Raw genomic sequence first — 25,449 nt, forward strand, 5'->3', positions numbered from 1 at the left:
TCACCCACGCTGGTGGCAGCTGTCAGCCAGGGGCAGGGGTGTCTGCCACCCAGCCCGGCATACCGGAGGATCCGATGACAGAGCCTGAGTCATTGGCTTTCAGTGTGCTCAGTTCTGGATAAGCAAGCTGACTGGTGGGGATAGAGGCTCACTTAGGTTAGCTTAAATCAAAGAATCAGAAGCAGAAAAGGGTTAAACTGCCCCAGTATTCTCTCTTCCTAACACCAGCCATCCCATGATGCAGAGAAACCACTGAATTTTTCTCCCTTAACAGTCCCAGTGCCTTGCATTTACTTTATAATTGGAGTGGGCAGGACAGGAGGGGTAGAGCCATCCTCTCAAAGGTCACGTGACTCCCTTCCTTCCCCTCCCCTCCCAACCGCCCCTGTTTTTTTTTTTTGTTTTTTTTCAGGTCCCATCCTTCTTCCCTCCCTGCCATCTTTTCTTCCTCCCATGTACCAAATACTTGGTAAGTACTGACTCGGTGCCACTGTGTGTGGTGCTGGGAGGCAGCAGCACCCAGCTGAGGCACAGTGTCAGCCATGGAGCCCGCAGACCTCAGGGCGGCCCAGACATCCCAGAGGCTGAAGCTTCCGTTTTAGCTTTTGTCCACTTGAAGTTCATTGAGGTTCTTGGATATGTAATGTTAATGTTTTTATCAAATGTTACCTGGAAACTTAATTGCATATGGTATTTTGTGAATTTGTATAGAAGGCATTCAAAAGGCATCGATTGAATTTAGTTTACACTGAACGGCTTACTTTTAACCTGCGTTAAACATTTGTTGAAAAGGAGTATAGAACAGCAGTGTAGGGAACAGGATGGGGGCAGGGCCCTGCTGTGGTTAATAGGTACTGACCGAACATCCGTGTACCACAGAGTGGCATCCGGGCCCCCACCCCCACCCAGATGGAGGTACAGGCCACCTTCCTATCAATTTCCTGTTAGCTCTGTGTGTATTTTTAGCTTACACAAATGTAATGTTTTTGGTTTTTCTTTGTAAATGTGGTCAATAAAGAGGAGAACATTTATTTTAATAGCAGGAAGGCTGCATATGAGGCCAGAGAGCCAGCGATAAGGTTTTTCTTATGTCAGGGAGTAATTCACAAGACGTGGTGGGGAAGAATCGGAAGGAATTAGGGCACGTGGAGTTTGGGGTCATCTTAGATCATCCCTGGTATTCACAGACCTGATAGTCAATCCCACATCTGTCATGGGAACATAATACAGGAGCTTTAGGGGGACTTGAAAGTAGTTGTTGTTCAAGAGGTGTGATTTCAGATGTGCACTTTGGCCCACTTGGTTATAAATCACAATAATTACACCTGAAATCATGGATGTGTTCCCACCCCATCCTCTGAGAGTGGCTTCTCAGGTTCTCGTCACTGCCTTCCACACCTTTGAAGTAATATTAACATCCCCATATCAGTGATGAGGCAGCTGGAGATTTTCGCTTCTTCCCCCTTTCCTCTGGCCACCACTGGAATTGATTTACCTTAATTCACAACTTCTGACTTTGCCCAGGGCATCAATGACTCATAGCTGATCAAGCTGATTAACCTTTCTTTGATTAATATATTTATGATAAGGGTCAGAGACACTGTATGCCAATGCAGCAGGGGGCCTGATGGCTTCCGGGAGTGAAAGATGATTTCTTGTGCTTTAATTTAAGAGAGTTTAAGACAAGTCAGCGCTGGAATGGGGCTGGGGAGCAGAGCCAGCCAAGGTTTGGCAGTGTTACCTGATCAGTCAGCAGGTTGGAAATGACTTAATAGACTGTAGATGACGAGTAATAGGCCAAGAACCAATGGATAGGTTATACCCATCAAGGTATGCAGTCCTCCTCCTGGAAGTGTGTACTTTGCTCTCCATCCTAATGGAGAGGACCAGACATCATCCAGTTGTCACACCACACTATGCCTCCTGGGAATGACTGCAGAGGGTGGAGTATTTATGTGTTCTGCGTAAGAACATCTTACTCCTTTCTTCTCAGTGATTGGGAACGGAGGGTGGCATAAGCATTAAAGAAGATAGAGTCCGGCTGGCGTGGCTCAGTGGTTGAGTGTCAACCTATGAACCAGGAGGTCATGGTTTGATTCCTGGTCAAAGGCACATGCCCAGGTTGCAGGCTTGATTCCCAGTAAGGGCTGTCAATCAATTATTCTCTCTCATCATTGATGTTTCTATCTCTCTCTCCCTTCCTCTCTGAAATCAATGAAAATATATTTTTTTTTTAAAGAAGAAAAGAAAGGAAATGACAACTCCTTCCATCACATGCGTCCATTGTGCAGACTCGCAAAATGGTGCAGCTATTTCACAAAGTACAATTAAGTTTCATTAGCTCCAGAAATAAAAATATTATGCATGTTGGTGGTATACGTCTGAATAGTTGCTAAAAAGCTAGTCAGTTGGTAGAAATTTCTCTTTAAACTATTGTGTATCCAGTAATATAATGTATCTATGTTTATTGTCTATGAAAATATTTTATGATGCATGTATTAAGAGGAAAAGAATTACCAAAGGGGTTGTATATTATGATTCTACTTTGTAAAAAGCATACATTGCACTTTGGGAATATATGTATCAAATAGTAATAGATAGTAATAGTATTTATACATGAATGGTAGGATTATGAGTTTTGTTTTCTAATTTTTCTACATAGGAGATGTCTTGTTTGTGTGATAGAATTATTAAATTAAAACTAAAATTCCTGGGAAGATGAGTCTTCCTGTAATGTTTCATAAATCTGAGGTTCCTTTATAAATTCCTCTTAAAGCCAAAACCTTTGCACATAGCTTTCCTGAGGCTTTGTGATTCAGATTCACTTTTTTAAAATTTGCCTTTATTGTTGAAAGTATTACAGATGTCTCCCTACTTCTCCCCTGGACCTCTTCCTCCACCCCAACCTGCCCACTCCCCCCAGGTCTTCACTACACTATTGTCTCTGTCCATGGGCTATGCATATATGCATATAAGTTCTTTGGTTAATCTCTTCCTGCCCCCGCTCCACCCACTTCCCTTCCCTTCCCTCTGAGATTCGTCAGTCTGTTCCATGCTTCCATGACTCTGTATCTATTTTGTTTGTCAGTTTATTTTGTTCATTAGATTCCACATGTAAGTTAGATCATGTGATATTATCTTTCTCTGACTGGCTTATTTCTCTTAGCATTATACTCTCCAGGTCCCTCCATGCTGTCTCAAAGGGTAAGAGATCCTTCTTTTTATAGCTGCATAGTATTCCATTGTGTAAATGTACCACATCTTTTCTATTCACTCAACTACTGATGGGCACTTGGGCTGTTTTTTCCAGACCTTAGCTATTGTAAATAGCAATACCATGAACATAGGGGAGCAGACTCACTGTTTTTGATGCTGCTGCATTCTGTAACAGCTTGAAGGCCATTGGCCCTGGTCAGGACTCTTCTTCAGCTGCTTGTAATAAACTAACTCATAGTCAATAGGAAGAGACATGAGCTTGGGAATTATTCCCGAGGAAGGCCTTTTCACCTCTACCTGTCCACATGTGATTGAATGTCAGTTTCTCTACCTCCACAAGGCTTTTTCTCATGTCTCTAGAAAAGAGAAAAGTATAGCTATTTTATCATATAGCTATTTTCATTAAAGTATATGTACACTAGAGGCTCAGTGCATGAAATTTGTGCACTGGTAGGGTCCCTAGCAGCTGCCAGCTGGGTACTCTCTCCCTTCTGCCAGCTGGCCCCGTCCCCTAGTCGAACTCCCAGATGAACTCCCAGTGTGCTGGAAGCCAGTCCACCCTTGCTGCTTGACACAGTCGCTGCAGGAAAGAAACATCTGCACAGCATGTGTTTCAAGGGACCTGGCGTATATAGCATACTGTTCTTAATATGTTTGCTCCCCTTAGTGCTATGTGTTTTAACCAAGGTCACCTCTCCGAGAAAGGTTGTTTCCCCAGGTAGGGATTTTTCCCTGAAGTTAGGGAGGGGATAAAACCCCTTAACTAAGTGCCAGGCGGGTAGTTAATCACTTTAACTACAAACAATCACGCTTAAGCTATATAATCTTTACTCCCTGGAATGGAGATAAGAAACGCCCTAACCTTTGCCATAGAAATTGACAGGATTAAAATCAACTGGTATAAATACAGATGTAACAAGACAATAACAACCAGAACTTGGCTGGAGATCCTGGCTAGAGATCCTGGCTAGGCTGTTGATCAACTGAATGCTGTCTCCGTGTCATTCCTTCTTTGCCGACTCCGTCCACACCTTTGGGGACCCCTGGACCTGCTGGGGTTGGACCCCAGCACCAGTGGAGGGGACAATTTGCATACTATGCTTTTATTATATAGGATATGATAATGACCAGCTCAGAAATGAAGGTGTACTTGGTGTTTAAAAGCATTCACATCTCTTTACATTTTCTAATCACTTGCTCAAGCAGCCACCCTATAGAGCTGGAAGTCCATCACCTCCTACTTGGAGATGCTTATCCTACCCCCCAACCTCCAAGGACTCTGGGGCTCATTCAGTCTTCTCTTCCAAGAGCCACACAAAGGGAACTGAAGTGCCCATCATCTCTTGGAGTCACAATTGTCACCACAATTGCCATTTCCTATTGTGTAGTTGGAGTGTATTGCAATTTAGACTACTAAATTCAGAATGATGAATGGCTCCTGAGGATCGTGGTGCCTGTCCAGGACACAGGGTGCCCAAGCTGGGACTCCAGGGCGACTCTTCTCTTAGTGCCTTCTCACCAGCATGGCCACTGTTCCCCAAAGCACAGGACATGACCGGGTGCTCTTCCTGACCAGACTGCCCTGTCCCAAACCCTTAGTTTTTCTTGAGCCTGAGTCCCAGCCTGCACTCTCCAGGGAATTTTATTTCTTGGGGCTCTTTGTCTTTCCCTGCCACTGTCAGACCTTCTTTGTCATGCGATAGAATCCAGCAGGAGGCTGATCAACATGATGAGGACATCTGTATCTGCTAAATTTTGATGACCAAAGTTAACCTCCTACCCTCTCACAGAAACTAGGAGCCAGGAGCCCTACCTTTCTTGCTGACTACATTTCAAAGGGGTGGCTCCCAGGTCCTTGAGAAAGACATTCCTGAGTTGTAGGGAATTTACATCTCAAAGGGACAGAGAAAGAATTTATGATTCCAAGTTTCTAGAGTAAATGCTCTGAGAAGAGGGAGGTCAGGGACCTATCTCTGGAGGAAGCCTGTTTAAAGCTTAATCGGCCAAGGGGAATGTGAGGGCTCTCGGTGAGTAGTAGCCGCAGTTTTGGTGCAGCCTTGATATAACCACGAAAGGTTCTAATTTGGTCCTCTCCTCACTGCCATCCTCCAATGGAGGACAGCTCTCCCAGTATCCACCCAGCTGAGAGAGACTAGGAGAGCGCATTTTCTCCAGCAGGGGACAACACAGGCCTGCCCCATAACAAACGTGGTCGTATAATCACATAGGTGCTATTCCAGACTTGGCAGGAACCCTCTTGGTGGGGACCGGATACTTCATGTAATGCTTTGTTTGGTACATAGGGAGTTGAGAAATTATACGTTTTTAAGGGGATGCTAAACTGCAAGTTGGGGAATCTATACTTTTCTTTTCAGCGACTACTTGGTAGTTTTCTGCTGCAACTGTGTAAACAAACTGTCACCAGTGTGCCTGCTGCACCTCCAGATCGGCAACTCGGGAGAGAATTTACATCCTTAGAAGCCACCACGATGCCATTTCCTATTGCGTAGTTCGAATGTATTGCAATGTGTCTTCATTTGTTCTTATTCAATGGTTAAAGGCACATATAAAGGAGTTGGTATAATGTATTAAGTTGATAGATTTTTAGAGACTACTAAATTCTATGTAACTATCTTAAGATCCACACGAAGAATTATAACCAGAGTGATGAACTCTGTTGAGATCAAGATGGAACACAGGAATCTCTGTCCACTTTGAATGTACTCTGTTGTCTCTCTGCCTGACAAGTTAGGTTCTACAAACACGAATGTTTCCCAAGCCCCTTCCCAAGGACATGTGTGTTTGTTCTGTCATCACCAGTGAGAAGGAACTTGACATTTTCCTTACTAATAACTCCCTTGCGAAGTGTATTGACACTTCAGTCGTTTTTGAACCAAATCAGCAAATAATGAGCTCCCGTTCTGTGAAACCCACCCACGCGGTTCTTGCTCGCAAACGGCTCCGGCTGTTGAGGAGCCAAGATATAAACATGTGGATAGTGAAATAATGAAGGACGAGTTAAATAAATGTCAACATATCAACAGAGATTTCATCTTGAGGTGTGTGAGCAATTACAAATTTAACTCCACAGACATTAATTACTACAGGAGAAGAGAGGACGGGAAGAGCGTGTACAAAATGGACCTCGCAGTCCTCCCTGCGCCTGCTTCGTCTTTGCCTCAAACTCTTTTGCACAGGGCATACATCCTCAAAACCCTGCCCTTGCACATGCCTCTTCCCTCTTATCGCTTTCTTGTGCCCACCCTTCACTGCAGATAAGCAGATCCATTCCTGATTTCCTAGATTCGCCATCACGGCAGCTCCTGCCCCCACACCAGTGCGCCCTCGGCTGGAACACCTGTGTTTCAACTCTTACCCTCTTTTGCTCCCTTGACTTTGCTAACTTCTCTTAGTTATACTAAGTCACAGAGGTTCCCCCCACCTTTTGTTCTATTCAGGCCCTTAATGGGTTGGATGAAGCCCACCCACATTGGGAAGGGCCATCTGCTTTATTCAGTCCATCACTTCAAATGCTGGTCTTTCCAGAAACACAGACACACCCAGAAAGAATGTTTAACCAGATAGCTGGGCATCCCACAGTCCGGTCAAGTTCACACGTAAAACTGACCATCACAGGCAACATCGACATCTTATAGACATTGTTAGAAATATAAATTCTTGGGTGCCACTCAGACCTCCTGAAGCCTCATCTTAGGAATCGGTGAGCTAAAGTGCTCTCCAAGTGGTGCTCACGCACAGAATGTTTGAAGATACTGCTTTTGAGGGCCACGCTCGGTTCTCTTTCTGTACTGCCCCCTTTAATGGGGTGCCCCCATCCTTGAATGTGCTTTGTAACCAGGCTCTAAAACTCTCTGCCCTGAGTCTCTTCCCCAGGTCCATCAAGCTACAGCTGTTTGCAGGAGCTGTAAAGATGTCTGCATATAGGTGTGCCCAGCCTCTCGCTGGGCAGCATGGAGCTGGGGGCAGAGAAAAGGGCAGTAGGCCACAGGTGGGGGGCTGTTTTTGTTCTGTTCTGCTAGTTCTAAATTGGAACGTCCTTTCTGGGTCATTTTCAAGTTGTGTTTATTAAGATAGCATTAGAGAAATACTCTGTCTAGCTGTTTATAGCTTGTTTATATGATGTTGACATTCAGATGTATGGTATCAGGGTCTCTATTTGCATCCCGTGCCCAGGCCTGCAAATGTTAGGATTGAATCTGCTCTGAAGTGTTAATACTGATATCCTTTCTGTGAGCTCCACTGGGCTAGCATTCCCTGGGGCAAGGATTGGCGTTTGTTTAATCCTAACTTCACTGCCTTGGGCAGTGCCTTGCACAAATGTGAGCCGAGTGGTGTGTACATGAATGAATGCCTTTATGAAGGTTGGGGCTGTGGACAGCCTTGTCGGGGGTGGGGGTGGCTGGGCTCATGTGGTTGTTCCTTGCGTAGGATCAGTGAGACCACTACAGAGTGTCCCCAATCCGTCATGACACAAGTTGTTGGAATTAGGGAAAACAAAGGGGGCAGAACATTGACATGATGTCACCTGGTGGAACTGATGCCTCGGACCAAACAGAGCGAGCTTTGCAATCCAAGCAAGGTGGGGAAGAGAACCAAACGCCATAGATTAATTACATGTAATGAAAACAGCTGTCAAACTAGCCTGAAACCTTGGCTTACGACAATTAAGTGTTCAATACAAACTAATTAAATTAGAAGATCCCAGGTGTTGGCTTTACAGACAGTATAAATTATGCAGCAAGGCAGGAAGCTCTGTCTATCGAGGCCTTGCTGAGGCGGTTCTGCATGGCGTTTGTTTCTGGTTTTATTGTAATGCCTCATGTCAGATATATCGCAATGCAGCAGCATAATTGAACAATTGCACATAGATGCTGAATACTTAAATAGGTTCCTATGTTAATTTTTTTCTCCCTCCGAAATTCTTCCTTTGCTGACAAAGACCGGATCCCACAGACATTCTCAGGTCTTGTTGGCTCAGGACATAGCAGGGAATGCTGAAAACAAGGGCTTTACAAATAGGAGATGCATTGTTAATGCTCGCTGCCGTGAAACGGTGATAATAAATAGGACGTGATCGCATCCACGGCAACGCCTCCGCTCTGATGGCTGGGAGGAGCCTGGGTGTCCAAGCGAGTGGAAATGGCTTGTCTGCGTTTTTCTCGTCAAGGCCTGAGGAGGCCCCATGCTTGGCTCTTGCTGGTGGTGGCACAGTGCATGTCTTCGGACCACTGTTCAAATGCCATCTTCATAGGGACATCTGGCATTTGGACTGTTCTTAAGGGCTCACGATTTTTTTTTTTTTTTTTTTTACCTCTAGACATTTTACCCAAATTTCTTAAGCAAGTCGTTAGTTGGTTAGATTCAGGCAACCAACCAATACTCAGTCAGAGCCTACGTGGTGTGCCAGCCTCTGGCCAGGCAGGAGGAAACCCTGACGTGGGCGGCAGCCGGTCGGTCCACAGGGTCAGGACTCCTCTGAGAAGTGAAGACACGTGCGAAATCACATCACACGCGCCCGTGCGGGTGCCAATCCTACGGTGCAACGTGGGCCGTCATTTCAGAGTGGAATGGCTTCCCGCCGAGGAGGGAGGGGCCGTTCACGAGGAGCTTCCAGCATCACCCCAACATCTGCTGGGAAGTGGGTTCCAAACAGTCGTGACCCTGAGTGATCGTGAGAAAAGTACTTTCTCTCACAACCGTGCACCTTGGTGGGTGCGAGTCACTGAACTGGAAGATTCACTAAACAATACTTAACCCTTGCTGCATGCTGTGCACTTTGGTCGATTTTATTTTATTTTTACACCCCAGCCGACGCAAATGCTCTATTTTAGGAAAAGTAATGGCGGTTGCAGTCTCCACAAATGGTTCAGTGCAGCATTAATTAGTTTCCATCCACAGCCTGAAAAATACTGCGTTAGGGGCCTGACTTAAACCCCTGCGCTGATCTCCACTGCGCCACCTCCCCAGGCTCCTCCCCACACCCTCCTGCGGTCGGGAGGTGATGGAATCAGCGGGTCTCTGCAGAGTGCTAGCGGGGAGCGCGTCCCGGTGCCTGCCTGGTAGCACAGGTGTCCTGCAGCGGTGTGAGGACTTCAGTCTCCCCCCCTCCCCCCCGCCATCCCCCCACCAGGCCAGGTTGGAGCACACAGGTGAGGGGAACCGCGGAGCCCCTTGGCCAGGCCGACTCCTATCCAGCCAGTTGTTCCACGCCTTTTCGCTCAGGTCCCAGACTGTTATTCAGGGGGGAGTCGTAGGAGATGTGAAGAAATAGGTTTGGGATGTGGGAGGAGGATTTTCATAATATTCTCATGCCCTGGAGACATTTGTTCTCATGGAAGATTAAGGTGATTATTCCTAGAGTCACTTGAATGTTCATCGATCTCCGGGAAACCTTTTCCTGGACACATTTATGTGACGGTAGTTGCTTTTAGGAGACCACCAGGCGTTCGGCTGGAATAACGTCTCATTAAATGTTATCACCTGTTCATCCACTTAAACACCCACAGTCTCTCATATCCCAGGCCCTCTGCTTTGTTCCGGGTTGTCATGCGCTGGCACACGAAAGCTTCCGTGTGTGGGGAGAGGGGAGAGACAGATATGTAAAATCATTCCCATAAAAAGTGCTATGCAGAGGTTCACACAAAAAGGAAAATGCCCGCGGAGGTCAGGGCAGTTTCTTGGAGCAGGTGGCGTTATGAAGGAGGAGGAAGCAGAGTTTGCCAGGCAAAGAGGTTGTACTTTCCTGGGGGAGGGAACAGGATGTGAGAAGCATCACAGGTATGAAAGCCCAGAGCTGCAAGAGGCTTAGTGGGGGCGGGAGAGAGAGAGATGAGGCTGGAGAAACAGGCAGAGGTGAGATGATAGAGGAGCTTTTATCTGTGGAGAACCGGGGAGAGAGGCATTTGAGGATTATTAGTAGAGGAATGATAGCAATAAGATTTACCTTTTGGAAAAATAAATTTCTAAGGAACGTAATTGTTGTGGTGGGCAACGGCCTCATATGCTGAGCACACACACTCTGAGGGAAGAAGAAGGCTGTGGAGTGTAGACGGACGTTCTCACACTTGAGTGGGCATCACCTGGAGGGCCTGCTAAAACTCAGGTGCTGGGACCGCGGCAGAGCTTCTGGATCCGCCGGTCTGGGGCACGTTCTCGGAATTTGCATTTCTGACAAGTGCCCAGGTGGTGCCGGTACTGCTGGTTCAGGGACCACACTTTGCTCATTGGGTGCTGTGGCGGGAAGAATAATGGCCCCCAATGGCTGTCCGTGTCCTAACCCCTGGAACCTGTGAAAGTACGATGCTAGATGGCAAAGGGGAATTAAAGTTTGGGATGGAATGAACTTATAATTGATTATTAATTAATAAATCAGCAAATTAAGGTCTCTAAAGAGCTGACCTTAAGATCAGGAGGTTAGGCTGGATTATCCAGGTGGGCCCAGTGTAATCACAAGGTGCTTAAAAGCCGAGAGAGGCAAGCGCGGAGAGTCAGAGGGGGCTGTAACCACAGCGGGTCCTCAGGTAGCATTGTTTCTTTCAAAGTCCTTTCATTATAACGTTGCTGATGCGGTGGTGAGTGCGGGCCACAGGCAGAGGGACGGCACATCGCTGGCTTTGGAAGTGGCGAAAGGGCACCGTGAGTCAAGAAATGCCAGCAGCCTCTCGGCGCTGGAGCAAAGGTAAGAACATGGATTCTCCCTGAGGGTCTCTGGAAGGAGCCCTAAGAGCAGGAGCTGCGTCTCACTTTTAGCAGCACCTCCAGCCCCCGCAGCATTGGCATTTCAGGGGCACGCAATGCTAGTTTAACTAATGTTGTTAGATTGTAGAGGCTCAGGACTTTGTATAGTCTCTGTGCAATTTGCAGCTGAGGGTCTCTACGAGCAAGATGCAGGACGAGGCTAGCGGATACCTTGATGACAGCCCGCTAAACCACGAGAGAGACTTCTCACCGACAGAACGGTTGGAGAATGCGGTTGGACTGTATTAAGCGCTGTGTTTGTGGCTCGCTGTAAGGCAGCAAAGGGAAACTAATACAAATGCCTCCAGGTATTGTGGTTGGTACTGGGAGCCCAAAGCTTAACTTGGTCAGCAACCACCAGCTTCCCTATGTTTTGTGCCAGTTTCCAACTGAGGACCCATAGAGAAAGCCAAATGTGCTTCTAAACCAACCACATAAGATGCCCTGACCCCAGCTTTCCAGGCCAACATCTAGTCTAGCCAGTGGAGGCGAACCTTTTGAGCTCGGCGTGTCAGCATTTTGAAAAACCCTAACTTAACTCTGGTGCCGTGTCACATGTATAAATTTTTTGATATTTGCAACCATAGTAAAACAAAGACTTATATTTTTGATATTTATTTTATATATTTAAATGCCATTTAACCAAGAAAAATCAACCAAAAAAAATGAGTTCGCCATCACTGCAAGAGCACTGAACCCTTCTGTTTAAACAAAAACAACATTTTTATTGGTTTCAGAGAGGAAGGGAGAGGAGAGAGAGATAGAAGCTTCAACAACGAGAGATAATCATTGATGGCTGCCTCCTGCCCGCTCCCTACTGGGGATTGAGCATGCAACCCAAGCATGTACCCAGACCGGGAATCAAACCCTGACCTCCTGGTTTATAGGTTAACACTCAACCACTGAGCAACACCAGCTGGGTCCCTTTCCTTCCCCGCCTCCCCCTTCCCTGCCATAAAGCCTCTCCACTCCCCTGCCTATCTTTCAGCTACAGCCAGTTACAAGTGATGGTGGCTGACTCCCTTGCTATAGCAACCTGTGAATAAATAGCCTGTTTGTTCTTACTTGGGTGGTCTTTCTTGATTTCTACAAGAGGTAGTGCTCTGCTCTTTCTTCTTTTCATACTCATTATTCTAATGCAGTGCTTCTCAGTGGAGGGGAGGCTTTGCCTCATGCTCCCTCACTCCTCTCCCCCCACCTCTCCCTCCCCAAACCCAAAGACATATGGCACTGTCTGGAGACATTCTGGTTGCTACAACTGAGGGATGTTACTGGCATCTAGTGGGTAGAGACCATTGTAAGAATCTGCTAAACATTCCACAATGCATAGACCGCCTCCAACACCAAATAGTTATCTGGACCTAAAAGCAAATAGTGCTGAGGTTGAACAACCCTGAGTTAATGATAGGAATATCGAGCCCTCATGCAGTAGAAGCTGTGTGTGGAGGTGTCTTTTTTATGTGAGTGGGACAATAACCCTAAAATAAGATGGAGGTGGCCAGCACTGTCTATATTCACTCTGGCTCAGCCTGGTCTTGTAGCCAAGACCTTGCTTCTGCTTGCAAAAAGAGAATGACCTCCCTTGCCCTGAAGGAGAAGGAAAGTCTAGCATTTCATTTTGTTCCGCTGCCTAGTAACGCCTAGAGATTTATAGCGTGTGTAAAAATATGCCAATATATTTGCATCAAATCTTTACATATACACTGAGATATCACCGTAAGCATGAAGTTTGCATGTATGAATTGTGGAAATGATCTCTTTACTTCATCGCTATATTATACACACAGACACATGCATACATTTTTTTTGTTTTAGCTGGTTCAATTTGCAAAACTACTTCACTAATTCTCTCCTTCCGCGGATGTCCCAGTCAACGGGGTGTGTTTCCTTTGAGCTTTATGTATCCAAGCCACTCTCATCTCTGTCTCTTCAGAGCGATTTGGAGTGCATGCTGTCGAAGCCGCCGCATTCCTCATGCATTTAAAGCAGAGCGGTAGCTGGAGATTTCTTTCAGCGTTTCGATTGACAAGCTCAGGAAGAAGGAAGCGAGGTAAGGCACGGGCTGTGGAGAGGGGTGCACTCAATCCTTTTGCTCTGACATTTTGCAGGCTCACAGGCTAATTAATCAATTTCATTAAAAAAAAAAGAGAATGTTGCCATGGTATCCTGAGGCGTGTTTGTACTGTCACATGAAGATTTCAAGGTATTTTTAATCTTTAATTACCTACTTCCATTCCTTTTTTGAATTGGCAAAGGCCTTACATTTTTTTAATGTGGTTTTCTGCCAGTGTTTTCTGAGATGGAGGTACTAATTGAAACAGAGCTGCCTCTCTTCTCTGAGAGAAATAGGATCACCTCTGAGCCCCGGTTCTGTGTAAGACTTGATTGAAAGCCCCACAGAGGTCACTGTACCAGCCTGCCTCCTGCGCACGTGCTTAAGCACAAGGAGCCCCTCATTTATTACCAGAGACGCGACGCACAAGGAGTTTTATCCATAATACATGAACATATGCTTGCAAGGATTCAAAATATTTCCAGAAACATGTTAAATTCTAGCTTTTTCTTTCCCTGCAGCATCTCAGAAATGTTTAGTGTGAGTGATAAAAACAGGTGACTTTTTGCCCCAGATCATAGTGTCCTGGGAGTGTCAAGAGAACTAAAAATGCTCGGCTTCATTTAAAGAACCTGTTACCTACTTGAAATAACAAGCAACACTCTGATTATTTAAAGAGCCCCTTCCTGGCGTGGTTTCTAACGCATAGCCTTGCAGCGGTTCTCAACCTGTAGGTCGCGACCATCGGAAAACACATATAGCATATCAGATATTTACATGACGATTCATAACAGTAGCAACATTACAGTTATGAAGTAGCAACGAAAATAATTTTATGCTTGGGGGTCGCCACAACATGAGGAACTGTATGAAAGGGTCGCGGCATGAGGAAGGTTGAGAACCACTGAGTGAAGAGAGGGAAGGAGAAGGTGCAATGTAGCCAGTCTTTCCTATGGAAGTGGGCCAGGAATAGCATCCTAAAAACCAGTCGGACGGAAACACTTTGCTGCCTCTTATGACGGATGTGAAAATGTGTGCAGCCATTTGTTTTCTTTTTATTTCTTTGGGTTAATTATAAAGTGTCTCTGCTTAGCGGGGATTTGGAGTCTTATTAAAAGAAAAAACGAATCCATGGAAAATAGGACCGTCTGTGTCTTGTAAGGGGCCGTCTAGCGAGTGTGTCCTCCTCTGGGTCTCATTTATGCGTCATTAGTGCTGACTCCGGGGCTTAAATCGTAACGTTCGTTTATAAGATGTGCCTGTTTATAAAATACCTATCACAGAAGCAGACACCTGTTAAGTGCTGCTCCTGGAAACCCACCTCTTCGGGGACAAAGAGAGTGTCGCAGCCATGCTGCCTGTAGAGAACATGTCACAATCAGAGCGCCTTTCGGTACAGAAACCTCGCGCAGCCCCGCCAGGAATTCTCATTTCTGTTTGCACACTGACGCAGGAGCTGCTTTGTGACCCGGGCTGGCCACTCTCAAGCTGGAGAGGCCCCTGACCTCTCAGGTTTCAGGCGAGAACAGCAAGTAGAATTGCCTGAGAGCACGACCAGATAGCCAGTCTAGGTGACTGCCAGGCCAGCTCTGCAGTAGAACAAGTGCTCTGGTTCCAGCTCTGTCCTGCAATAAAAAAACTCACTGTAAGAAAGTGCTGAAGGGCTCTCAGCACCTTGCTTGCTGGGACATCTGAAGTATGATGGCTGTGCTAATAGTCGTTGAGAAAGGATGAGCATATTGTTGTAAATGGGACTTCTGGGTGGGCTGATCGATGTAGGGAAAAGCTACAGTGTCTAGTGTTGCATTTTGGTCCTTCAGCTGCAATTGCACAAAGACAGCACAAGCTCTGGACCCTCTGTAATCTAACAATATTAATTAAACTAGTATCGAGGGGCCCTTAAATGCCGGTGCCTGTGCTAGGGGCTGGAGCTACTACTAAAAGTAAGAATTCCTTCTCTCCAAGAGCTCAGACTCCTCCAGGATCGACGGAAGGATGCAGACCAGGGAAGACGTAGCTAAGTTTCAGTGTTCGTGTAGTTACCTTATTTTGACTTTGGTTTGGAGTCAGGGTTTATTGCCAGTCTATTCCATCTGCAATGTGCAGTAGGAATTTCTTCAGGAAGTGAGTCTTTAGTTCCTTCCCAGTTGTTTTAGGAACATACTGGAGGGATAATCCAGCACAGCCTTGGGGAATCCACTTTCTAGATAGATGCCGCTCTGATAGCTTGAAGCGCAGGTTGGTGTTCACAATGCAGGGATTGGGGCTTGAGGGAGAAAGGGCTCCGGGGCAGAAGCTGAGGAGTCTGGGAGATCTGTGGTTGGCTTGTGGGGAGCTGGGCTCAGATTGAGCATTTGTCATCATGGGCAAGTGACATAGGGTCGAGATTCTTCTGTTTATTGATTTGCACAGGCAGAGACATTCCCTGGAGGGTCCCGAAAGCATGTGGCGTGCGTGAATGCTGGATTTGGGTCTGTGAGCCCCTATTGGCTGTGGACAGGAGGAACCCTAGCGCTGTTCATTCTAGAAGGTGGGAGGCATAGTGGGTGTTTGGCAAGGATGGCTGGCTGGCTGGCTGGCTCTAAAGCCAGATTTAGCTGCTGCTGAACGGCCTTTCATGGAAGACATGCGCAGTTATTTCTTTTGTCTCCCAGCCTAAGATCTGGGTCTGTTAAACACAGTCACATAATCCCAGCTTCACTGCTCACTTTCAAAGCAATTAGAAGCCTTAAGCTGAAGTTGTACTAGGTGAGCCAGAACATGCCAGGAGGTCAGCTTTCATCTTACTTTGGAGGAAGATGTATATGAGAATGCGTGATGAGGACTCAGGAAGCTGGGCAAACTGACAAAAACAGTTGACCCTCATTTTCCTAGATCATAGGAAGTCTGTTCAAAGAAGGCAGTGATTTTCTTCCCCTTGGCAATGACATGTTACTTTCCCGTGAAGAAAAATGATGCTGAGCTTCTGAGCGGCATTGCCTCTACCCTGACGTTTTGTGTAGGCATTTACCCCAGGCCCTGGGCAGCTGAATGCCAGCTTCTGGCATGGGGTCAGCGTTTTCTGAGTATAGAACCCGATGGGGGGAGTGGTGATGGGGACCGAGAACCCAGTGTTTCTTTGAAGGGAGGGCCTTTCTCCCTGGTAGAGATAGCAGCACTGACAGAGACAGCACTGGCTGGCTAGGAGCAGGACCGGGGTTTTCATTTCAGCGCAGGTGCAGTTGTTTGATGGCTTGTCATTAATTAATCTCCATGACTCAGGTCCCTTCTCTTTCTCTCTTTTTAAAAAATATAAATCTTTATTGTTGAAAGTATTACATATGTTCCCCTTCCCCCGCATCGCCCTCTCCAGGCCTCTTCCCCGCAAGGCCCTCACCACCCTACCGTCTGTGTCATGGGTTATGCACATACACACACGAGTTCATTGGTTGACCCCCTTCCACCCTCCCCTGCCTTCCCTCTGAGGTTGACAGTCTGATGTCTTCATGTCTCTGGGTCTATTTTTGTTCATTAGTTTATGTTGTTCATTAGATTCCACTTATGAGTGAGATCATGTGATATTTATCTTTCTCTGACTGGCTTACTTCGCTTAGCATAATGCTCACTGGTTCCATAAGTCCCTTCTCTTATCATTACATTGAGCCAGTAATATCTGTCACACCCTCATTACAGAACTATTACAAGTTTCAATTGGATGGTGACTTAAACGATGGTAAGAGAAAAAGAAAGCAAGTAGAATTAGTATACATAAACACACCTCAGTCATATTATATTGTGGTATGAAGCACTCAATTATTATTTTACAAATAACTGAGTATAATAGCTTTAATTCAAGCATTTAAAAATTACCATCCTTTAATAATAAAAAACCTTTGAAATGTATGACACTGTTTAAGGCCATTAAAACCCAGGTGACACTAAACATGATACTAGTCTAAATGAGGAGTTGGTATATTTTTATGTGAAAAGCCTGATGGTAAATATTTTATGCTTTGCAAGACATGGTCTCTGTCATAACTCCTCAGCTTTGCCCTTGGGGGTTGAAAGTGGCCATGGCAAGGAGAGGGGCATTGTTCTCCCATAGCTACCATGAGCCAATACTTCTGTATAATATAATGAAAATGAATTTCTACCAAAAAAAAAAAAAAAAAGAGAGAGAGAGAAAGTAGCCATAGGCACTTTGTTAACTAAGAAGCATGGCTATGTTCCAATAAAACTTTTATTTACACAAACAGGCATTGAGTTGAATTTGGTTCACATGGGCTGTAGCCATTTGCTAACTCCTGGCCTAGCTTAACTTTAAGGGGTGCGGAAATGTAATCAAACCATTTTCTCAAGAGAAGAAAATATTCTCAAAAGAATATTTTCACAAATATTCTTAGAATATTTGTGAAAAACATGTTTCGCTGTTCGAGTGCAAGCACAGGAGAGGCAGTTGGTTGAGTTTAGCCAGGTTTGGAGATTTTGCAGGTGATTATAATGAATGGCATGTAATAATAAATGGAGGTAAGGGATTAATGGTGTTTTAAAAGGAGTGTTCTTTAGATCTTTCACTGAGTTACCAAAGGAGTGAGGAAGAAAAGGGTGTGAGAGTGGGGTTAATGGTTTGGTGATTTCAGTGAAATCAGGAAATCTTGATAAGGGAATAATAATGTGAGTGCACCTGGAGGGTGCAAGATGATGGTCAGTAAGGAAGTGGTTTGGCTATTAATGTGATGGGGAGATAGAGGAGAGATAGAAAGAAAATCTTACTAGAAGCAAGGAAGTCAATAAACATAGGTAAAATGTTGAATGACTCATTCATGGAGATATTGAAGGCTTTAGGAATGATTACAGAGTAGAGAGCAAGACAATAAATTAGGTGCCAAGTTCATTGGTAAATGAAGGGGAGCTCCCGACAGGCCTGTGCGGGTAGTGAGAAAGCCTGAAGTTAAGGACTTCAAATGTGTTGGAGTGAAGGAAGGAGGACGTCAAATGGCCTGGAGGGAAATCTGTGGCAAGCATGGCTTAGATAAGCACCAAGCTTGTTAGGACTTTTTCCTGGGAGCACAGACTACTTCCTCCTGGAAGCACAGATGGCTTTTCTTAGCCTTTCCTTTTAGTAAGTGTGGTCATATGATGTGGTGCTAGTTAACAGAATGAGGAAGGAAGTGATGCTCAGTATTTCCAAGCTTGTCCCCTAAAAACTTCCTGTGTGTGATGCTCCAACTCTTTCTCTTCTCTTGTCTACTGGATGGATGCAGAGGATCCCTGGAGGACTCCCAGGGCCTTGGAGAGGGTGGGGTGGAGGAGATGATGAGTCACTAAATGGCAGCTTCCTGGGTTCCTGAAAGTTTGCTGCTCTTGATCACTAGGTTGGACTTTGCATGAGCATGGAAGAAACTTGTCGTGTGAAATCCCTAGCATTGCTTACACTACTACATGGACCTTAACCCTTGGTTCCGAGGTATGTGGAGTGTGAGAGAAAAATATTTTTTCAAGCAAATAACAACCAAAAACCTTTAGAGCAGAGGTTCTCAACCTGTGGGTCACGACCCCTTTGGGGGTCGAACGACCCTTTCACAGGGGTCGCCTAAGACCATCAGAAAACACATCTATAATTACATATTGTTTTTGTGATTAATCACTATGCTTTAATTATGTTCAATTTGTAACAAAGAAATTGGGGGTCACCACAACATGAGGAACTGTATTAAAGGGTCGTGGCATTAGGAAGGTTGAGAACCACTGCTTTAGAGGGCTGCACTGGAAGTGGTATTCAGGGACAACCAGATGTCTGATTATGATGGTAATATTGTTGGTACTAACAACAGTAGTAGCAATAACAATACCACCATTACGTATCTGGTCCCTAAGGCTGTAGGCTTTGAGACCCCTGTCCTAGGACAGAGACCATGTCCCACAAAGCATAAAATACCCCGGGGAATGCCCTTAGAGATCATTGTGACTTTGCGGGTGCGGAATCTGTTGAGCTCATTGCCTCTAACAAACGAGGCATTTTCCCCATGGACTGCTATTTTTTTTCTGGTCTCTTTCATCTTCCCCTTCCTCAACTGGGATTTTCCGATCTCAAATGCATAATGATTTATTCTCCTATCTGCTCCCTCAGTTTCCTTGGTGATTACCATGCGACTTGGCATTTTTTTTTTTTTTTTACCTGCTATTCTCCTCATAATCTCCTTGAGCTTCAGTTTCCTCACTTGTAAAATAAGTAGTATGGAGATCAAATAACACGACTCCTGTGTGTAAGTCACTTCACACTTAGTATCTAGCACATAGTAAGCTCTCAATGAATGTTAACTCTTATTGTTGTTGGTTGTTCAGGAATCTGACTTACCCAAACCAAGGAAAGGAAGCTATTTGGAACAGTCGTTCTCCAAGTGTGGTCCCAGGTCAGCAGCATCAGTCCAGAAATTCTTGGGACTCACCCCAGTCCTACTGAATTAGAAGCTCTGGTAGTGGGGCCCAGAAATCTGTGTTTTGAAAAGCCCTCCAGGTGGTTTTGATGCATGCCAAAGTTTGAGAACCATTTCTTATTAATTTTAGCAGTGTTTATTCTTTCCATTCTGGAAAAAAAAATCTTCTAAGGAGAGTCAATTTAATTTCTTTAGAAGTTAAGGATAAAAGCAGAGAAAATCTTCCAGACCATTAAACATTACTGTCTTCCACTGCCAGCCGGAGTGTCAGAGTGTGGCTCTGGCATCTGACCCAGGCACTCCGACCACACACCAACCCCCGTAACTTGTCTTGTTTTCATGGAGACTACAGAATGTATTTAACAGCCCGTGACCTTGCAGCCTAGATGTCAACCATGCCACGCCATGTGTTGGCGGCTTTGCAGCTGTAACCCTTCACTACAGAGGGAACAGTCAGATGGAACTATTTTGCTGTTTGGGATGGAAGTGCTGGTTTAACATTTAAGAGCACACCGTCTTAAATTTCTTGGTGGATGATTCAGAGTGACTCAGGTAGATGGCTTGTCTGTGGCTTTTTTGGATTGATGCCTCATTGGGGCTTTCTAATCTGGCTGTCCTCTGCCGTTAGGCTCAATTAGGTCTTGATATACATACATATACACATACACACATATGCATACATATGCATACAAATGCAAACACATGCATACAAATGCATACACATACATATACATACATATACATACATATACATATATAAACACATATATACACTAGAGGCCTGGCGCATGAAATTCGTGCACGGGTATGGTCCCTAGGCCTGGCCTGTGATCAGGGCCATCTTCTCTGCCTGCCGGCAGCCTGCCCCACCCCTCTGCCCCCCACCACCACCCAACCCTGGTTCCCCATTTTCCATTGGGTGATCAGAGCCTGCCAGCTAGGGGGAGGGACTGAGAGGTGGTCAGTGCCCCTCATAGTGACGGGTCAAGTGGTCATTCTGGTCGTTCTGCTGTTTGGTCGATTTGCATATTACTCTTTTATATATATAGATATATATTTTTAAAGTCCCAAATGTTTAGCCGTCAGTCTGAAGCTTATTGTTCCTGTCACCCTGTTTCTTTTCATTCTCCTGTCTCTCTGTGTGCCTTGCTGAATATTGGAGCTGGGAAGGAAAAGAGGAAGGGCCTTGAAGCCTGTCCAACTTGTGCTGCAGAAGGGGCACCTGATGCCCTGAGATGTGACATAACTCACTCAAGGTCACACTGTTGCTCTCATTTCTAAGGTTGCAAGGATGTCCTCTCCTATCCCCTCCCTCCATCCTTTCTATGTTGACTCTTTCTTCCCTCACTTTATTTTGGCATAGATACTCTTGTTTGGGAGTGAGGTTGTTTTGGTGAGTAATGATTATTCTTGTATAAGAGTCAAAAATGGCAATTTTTGTTTTTGGTGGTGACAAGAATTTGTGTTTGCAGAACTGTGTGATTGCACCCACACTGTTACTGTGTTGTGGCTCATATTTAGGCTGCATGAGGAACATTTTCTTTAGAGTTGGGTTACTTCCCTTCTCCAAAGTTCTAATCAGTCCAGGAGAGGTGACTTCCTTGCTGGGGAAGAAGTAGGAACTCCAGTGGATTTTTTGGCACCCAGAGGCATTTGGTGGGCCTTGGGGGAGGGGGGGGGGATGTGGTGGGGAGCAGGCCTGGTCTCTCCAGCTATAGAACATTCTCAGTTAGCAGGTGTGAAGCTTGCACTAGCATTTTAGGAGTGGCTGCTAGAGCCGGCTCTGGAACCAGGGCGGCAGGGATCTCTAACTACTTTTATCTGAGTCTCCTCTTCTCTAACCTGGGTTCTTCTCCCAGCTGTCTGTTCATGATGGTCTCACCCCAGTTTGGGCTGGAACTGGGGCGAGACCATCATGGGTGGACTGAAAAGTTCAGAATAGAATTGCTATAGAGTGAGTGTTTTTGTCCCTCTAATATTCATATATTGAAACCTAATCCCCAGTGATGGTATTGGAGGTACAGTTTTCATGAGGGCATAGCCCTGGCGAATGGGATTAGTGCCCTTATAAGAGACATGAGAGAGATCCGGACATGTGAGAATACAATGAAAAGACAAATGTCTGTGAACCAGAAAGTGGGCTCTTGCCAAATACCGATCTGCCAGCACCTTGATCTTTAGATTCCCTAGCTTTAGGACTGTGAGAAAGAAATTTCAGTTGTTGACAAGCCACCCAGTCTATGGTATTCTGCTACAGCAGCCAAAACAGACTAAAAGTAATCTCGAAATCAATGGGCATTTTTAGTAAGTGGGCTCTCTAAGTTCCAAAGGAATGAAACAACAGGTACATGTTTGACATTTTTTCCAAGATGGACTCAGATAGGTATGCTAAACAGGCGGGTGGTCTTCAGCACCAAAGGTACATACCCCTGTTGTTCATTTCTTGTGATTAAAATACTCTTCAGTCATGACTAGGAACCACTACGGTTCCAGTATGAGAAAGAGTGTTTTAAGTAGTTCAGGACAGGTAATATTTATATTGGCCTTATCAGGATATCAAACCAATTATAATACATGGTCAAAGTAAAGTTCTGTGTGAATAGGTTAGAAATACTCTCATATTGGCTTCTGAATTTTAGAATTAAAAACCACTTGAAGATAAAGAAGAGAAAAGTGGAATAAGATGAAGCAAAAGAGAGTATATGTTTGAGGAACTTCTACAATTCAGTTTTAAAAAACCCCCCAACCACACACTGATAATCTGATTTAAAAATGAGCTAAGGACTTGGATAGATAGCTCTCAAAAGAAGACATACAGCTGGCAAACAGGTTTATGAAAATATGCTCAAAGTCACTAATCATCAGGGAATTATAGATGAAAACCACAATGAAATGTCACCTCATACCTGTCAGCTATTATCAAAGAAACAACAGAGAAGTGTTGGCGAGGATAGGGAGAAATTGGAACCCTTGCACACTGTTGGTGGGAAAGCAAATGGCACAGTTGCTATGGAAAACAATATGGAAATTCATCAAAAATTAAAAATGGAACTACCATATGATGTAGCAATCCCATTTCTGGTTGCTTATCAAAATGACTTGAAATCAGAATCTCAAAGAGATACTAGCTGTCCTGTGTTCACTGTGGCATGATCCACAATAGCTAAGATGTGGAAACGACCTGAATGTCCGTTGACAGATCAATGGATAAAGAAAATGTGGTATGTACATACAATGCAATACTTTTTAGTCTTAAAAAAGGAGATTTTGCAAGATGTACCAAAAATGGATGAACCTTGAGAACATTATGCCAAATGAAATAAACCAGTCATGGAAAGACAAATACTGCAGGATTCCACTTACATGAGGCATCGAATATAGTCTAATTCATAGAATCAAATAGTGGAATGTTGGTTGCCAGGGGCCAGGGTAGGGGGATGTGAAGTTACTAATCAATGAACATGAAGTGTCCGTTAAGCAAGATGAATAAATTCTAGAGATCTGCTGTACAACACTGCACCTACAGGCAATAATACTGTATTGTACACTTAAAGAGGTCTGTCCTCTTAACAAATTTGTAAATATACTTACCACAATGAAATAAAAGTGTCAAAAACTAAATAAATTGAAAATATACTTTTAAAAAGAGCATATGCTACCCTCAAAGGTTGGCAAAAAAGAGCACATACAAGTCCATTTATATAAAATTCTATAAAATGTAAAATAGTTTCTAGTGACTGGAAGCAGATCACACTTGCCTGGAAGGGGGCAGAGAGGGAAGAAGGTGTTATAATAAGGCCTGAGGACATGTTTGTGGGTGATGGATATGGTCATTATCTTGATGGTGGTGGTGGTTTTATGGTCTGTGCGTATATCACAACTCCTCAAATTGTGCATATTACAGAATGTCAATTATAACTTCAAATTCTAAAACAAAATAGTATATGCTAAAAAGCATGTGCTATTTTAAATGTGTGCCTGCATCTAGTGAAGAACACTTGTTCAAGTGACAGCCACATCCCTGCCTGCAGGCCAGTCCTTGAGTCTCTAGACCAGCGGTTCTCAACCTGTGGGTTGCGACCCCTTTGGGGGTCGAACGATCCTTTCACAGGGGTAGCCTAAGAACATCAGAAACCACATATATAATTACATATTGTTTTTGTGATTAATCACTATGCTTTAATTATGTTCAATTTGTAACAATGAAAATACATCCTGCATATCAGATATTTACATTATGATTCATAACAGTAGCAAAATTACAGTTATGAAGTAACAACAAAAACGATTTTATGGTTGGGGGGTCACCACAACATGAAGAACTGTATTAAAGGGTCACGGCATTAGGAAGGTTGAGAACCACTGCTCTAGACTCTACTGGACTGTGATAGAGACAGATGAAAGGGGAGACAAAAAAATCTAGTAGGTTTTGTATTTTTGCTCCCCCATTCCTTGGCTTCCTTCTCCTTTTTGATCTCTCACCCTCCCTCCTCTTTCCTCTTCCCACCCCTTCCCCAAAGTCACCAGAATGTGAAAGGCTACATCTGTTCCTGCAAAAGCTATTTTGCAGTGCAATTAAGCATCTCTCACCTTAGCTCCCCAGGAAGCTGGAGCCCTGTGTGATCACAGGCGTAATGGATGGTGCCCAAAGCCCTGGCCCAGGTGTGTGGAGGCTGAGTACACATCCATGTGGATGGGAGGAAGCGGCTTCCTGGCTCACACAGGGAGGCTGCCGCTCCCACCTGAACCTCTTCAGAACTCAGAGCAGCTGCTACCCTCCAGGTGACCGACAGGTCCTGCCATGGCTCACCTGCTCAGGCCAGCTGACAAATGGAGTTGGCGCGTTGCAGACTGAATAAATGGTTCTGTAGCCATATCTGGCTCCAGGCTGAGGGAAGACACATACAAGCTCCGTGGCCTGTTGGGATTCGTTGAGTCCTGAGAGAAAAACTGTTTAGAATTCACAGCCACACTCTTTTCAGCTCCTTTCAGAAAGCTGGAATAGCTCCTGGATGTTATCTCATATAAGGTATCCATTTCCCAGGATGGATAAAACAATTAACTGGAGTCTTCAAATCCTTTGCAGATTATTTGAGTTATTGATAATAATGCATATGTGTTCATAATCTATAGAAATATTTAAGCATAATAGCTGAAATAAGTAGTAGTTAAAAAGCAGTGCATTAATGAATTCAGTTTGATCTTTCTGTAGCATTTTAGAATGATTTGCTAATAAATCAGGGACATTATTAAAATTTTGGAGGTTGAGTCCACGTTGAACATTCTGAAACTGCTGTGTTCTCCTCTGACTGGGTTGTCCCAACATTATTCCACCTGAGACCTCAATTTGTTCTCTAATGAATACCTCTATAAGAAGGAAAATTATACAGACTTTCTTTGTAACCTCCAAGCTTAATTGTACAACTATATTGTTACAAATGGACTGAAACAGCCTCTTTCAGTTTTCCTCCCTCCATAACCAGCTCTGAATAGATGAACAGAAATAGCTCTCTCCATGTCAGAAACTTTAATTAAACCATTCTGAAAATAAGCATGTGGAAGTACTGGCAGGGCCTTAATTTAATCACATTTCCTGCTTAGCTGTTCCTGCTGCTGACTTGAAGGATTGGAGCTTTGGCTCAGGGATGCCCCTGCTCTTGGAGGCGTGGACAGGAAAGTCTTGGGGAGTCAGAAGATTGTGACCTTCGATCTTTCGGGTTCCCTCACTAAATTAAAATCGGGGCTCGAAGAAGACATATGGCTTCTGAACATTATAAGAGGTATTCATGCAAATAGGTCACATGAAATTAATTGATCCCTATTTACATACACATCTCATAAATATTTTATTTTTTTCCCATTTTATTATTTAGTAAAATATTTACAACATAATATGTTTGCCAGAAACTGCTGTAAGCACTTACAAATATTTACTCCTATAACCTTTAAGAGCAACCTTATGGGGTAGATACTCTCATTACTGCCATTTTACATGTGAGGAGACCT

The 25,449-nt window shown here is 44.6% G+C and overlaps 1 long non-coding RNA gene across 1 annotated transcript in view; it reads left to right on the forward strand.

The window, feature by feature from the left end:
* The first annotated feature begins 12,897 nt into the window (after nt 1-12,897).
* The window catches only part of LOC308525804, a 285,480-nt gene continuing 272,928 nt past the window's right edge, over nt 12,898-25,449 (forward strand). The window contains exon 1 of the long non-coding RNA XR_013996480.1: nt 12,898-13,024. This is a non-coding gene — a long non-coding RNA (uncharacterized lncRNA). The remainder of the gene's footprint in view (nt 13,025-25,449) is intronic.

The sequence above is a fragment of the Myotis nattereri genome, assembly GCF_964212035.1.
Source record: "Myotis nattereri genome assembly, chromosome: 10".
Lineage (NCBI taxonomy): Eukaryota > Metazoa > Chordata > Mammalia > Chiroptera > Vespertilionidae > Myotis > Myotis nattereri.